We start from the raw sequence: 3463 nt of genomic DNA, 5'->3' as shown, positions 1-3463 counted from the left end.
ACAGCTTTTCCCTCACCATTGTAACGCGCTGCTTTTGCAAGCTTCCGTGAAAACCTTTCAGCTTTTATTTTCCTTTTTCGCCTGAAGAAGATATCACAGGTTCAAGTTCGTCAAAATGATCCTCGATCACTTTTAGCCAGCTTTGACGAAACTCCTCTCAGCTAGCGTGTCTTTTCAAAGTAGCCTTGCCACCTGACCTGAATACAGCGCGCTGATTCGCTAAAATTGACTTATCGGCTTCTGTTCAAAAACAACAAGGCCGCTTGTCGGATTCTGCAGTAAAACGTGAACTTGTGATGCCTTGAAAGTGGACAAAACTGTCTTTTTTGACAAAACGTGTTTAGGGTTCAGATCGCGCTATATGTGGAGAATAATGCACGGCAATCAGCTCTTTTTTTTTTTAAAGTGGCGTTTATCGGTTTTTGCAAATGAACTCTTCATATATATATATATATTTATAAAGTTATTTTTTCATAACCATCACCAATATATCTCACCCATTTTCTGATGTGAAATGTCTATTATATGAGTCCTTCCCTGAGCTGAACTCAATATGTAAACTGTTTTCAAGCAGTGTTCCTTGTGGCTCGTGAACATGTCGGGCGTCGGATGGCTACGCTTCAGGGTCACACACAGTCCAGTGCGTCTCAAACGGTTCCTCCAGTCCTCTCAGGGGAAGTCTAGCATGTCTCCATCACAAGCGTGCGGGTCGTTCAGTGCACTTGAATGAGCTCTGCAGTCCACTGAAGCACACTGTACTGACGATGAAGACGATTCCCAAACAATGACGGCGTTTAATAGTTCTGAGCTTTTAAAAGCTCATTAAAGGGGTCATCGGATGCTACAAGCACTTTTACAAGTTGCTTGAACTGAAATGTGTGTTTGCAGTGTGTGTACACAACCACCCTATAATGATAAAAATCCACCCGGTGTTTTTTTGTGACTGTCATCAGTCCGCCATTGTTTCTCCGCCGGAGCAGATGTAGACAAGAATGACTCCTAAGCGATTGAGGTGTTCTGTTGTTGGATGTAATAATGAACAGCAGTCATCATTTACACCAGACATCTGAGCTGCTGAAGACGCAGTGGATTATATTGTTTCTGAAGAGAATGCACCCCCGATCTACATAAATGCGTCTATGTTCGAGCGAATCATTCGTGATCCAGCTTCACCAACAGAAGAAGTGAGTGTAAGGTCTTTTAATGAATCTTTGCAAATCGCTTTTCCTAATAATGTACTAATTAGCAAGTTTCACGATGAATGCGGCTAAAGTCTCTCTGAGAGCAGCTCGGAAGAAAGGGGCGGGGTCAGCAGAGCTCATTAACATTTAAAGGGAACTGCTACAAAACTGCGTGCTCTGAAAAGAGCTGTTTTTGACAGGGTAAAAAAGGTGTTTTTTACACTACCATTGAGAAATTTTAACCAAACTATGTTACAGACTTTTCATTAAGATCCTAAAGAATCATATCAACTTGTGGAAAATGGGCATCCTATGATGGAACGGGCATTTATTGAGACGCTGGGACAGATGAATAACGTCCCGACAGCCACCCAGCTTCATTTGTTGCTTTGGAAATAAAACACGAGCAGCTCTTCATAATCAGTGAGGTGTTACACACACGGGCCTCATGCTGCTTTCAACAGCTTCCTTTTAATTCTCTCCTTTTTTTCCATCCATCCGGGGAAGTTTTCCAGTGTCTCCGCACACAGTCCTGCAGTGGGATCCGTCTGATTGTGAAGGGGCCCCGTCAGGAGCGTTAGGGGCCATTTGAGCTGTTAGTCTGTGTAAACGTGTGCTATATGGGTGCATTTGGTGTGTGTCTGTTTAGTTCTGCTTCTTGCATCATGAGCATAGTATTTGGTGACGCTGTCAAGTTCAGAGTGTAAAATGCATGTTTGCCTCATCTTTTCACATTTTTGATCAAATAAATGCTGCTTTGGTGAGCATAAAATACTTTTTTTCTTCCCAAACTTTTGAGTGGTAGTGTAGTTTTAATAGTACTATTACATTTTTTATTAATGAATTACATTTTATTTAAAAATTTAAATTTTATTAAATTGTATACAAAGTATTCAACAAATAAATAGGCATAATTTTTTTTATAATTTATTTGTGTATGTTAGTATTATTTATTTATATATATTTTTATATTATCTACACAATGTATTTATTTACATTTGCATGTATTATGAAAGAAATGTATTTTATAAATTATAAAAATATTTTTTCACTTTATGTAACAATTTTTTATTTTAAATATTTATTAATTGTAGTATTTTATTTTTGCATTTTTATACAATATAGCTAAAATATATACACAAGCAATTGAAGTGTAATTCTAATTATTGTATATAATATTCTAAATATTTTAAAATTAATATTATTATTTTATTTTATTTTTAAATTTCATAAAATATAATTGAACAAAAATATATACTAAAAAAATGTTGTTATAATTTTATTATGTTTATTTAGGATTATTTAAATTAAACATATCATCTATTTAATATAATATTATGTATAATGTTATAAAATATTTTTTATAATTTTTAAAAGCAGAACATATGAAAACTACCATATCTGCATTGCTAAAAAATATTAAAATGTATTCATTTATTTGAAATGTATTGTATTTATTTATTAATTCATTCAGCTTTTGTAAAAAATAATGTGTCATATTACATATAATATTATATTCCATATTATAAAATATAAAATCATATTTTTTATGCATGTTAAAAACTATATATTTTAAAGACAAAACTTTATTTTTTTAACAAGACACACTGAAACAAACAAAAAATGGACTTACTTGGTAAGATGACTAGTTTATCCTGACCCATCCCTAACTGGTATTGTATGAATTCAGCGAGTGTTCACTGTAAGCGACACACTTTTGTGTACAGTGTCCGATCATAAATATATGATGTGTTTTTCAGGGAAGCCGCTTCATAAATGTGTTAATGCTTCAAACTCACGGTACATCATGGGAAGATATTTCTGTGCTGTGTGCCTCTCGTGTTCAGATGCGTCTGTAATGACGACCTGACTCCTTACCTGCTCGTCTTTTATGACACGCCATTTATTTTAGCTTTCATATTTACATTTTATTTATTTAAGGTGCACTACCATTCAAAAGCTTGGGGTCAGTAAGATCGTTTATTTTTGTAAATAAATGATCATGTGACACTGAAGACTGGAGTAATGATGCTGAAAATACAGATTTGATCACAGAAATAAATGACAGTTTAACAGATATTCACATAGAAAACAGTTATTTTAAATTGTAATAATATTTCATATTATTACTGATTTTGATCTAATAAATGCAGCCTTGTAGAATGCGAGCAATGTATCATTTATACATTTTATTTATTCTAGTGCTGTCAAAAGATTAATCGCGATTAATCACATCCAAAATAAAAGTTTTTGTTTAGATAATATATGTTAATATATTTTCA

The sequence above is a fragment of the Sinocyclocheilus anshuiensis genome, unplaced genomic scaffold, assembly GCF_001515605.1.
Source record: "Sinocyclocheilus anshuiensis isolate Anshui unplaced genomic scaffold, SAMN03320099.WGS_v1.1 scaffold443, whole genome shotgun sequence".
Lineage (NCBI taxonomy): Eukaryota > Metazoa > Chordata > Actinopteri > Cypriniformes > Cyprinidae > Sinocyclocheilus > Sinocyclocheilus anshuiensis.
This window is presented reverse-complemented; position numbering follows the sequence as displayed.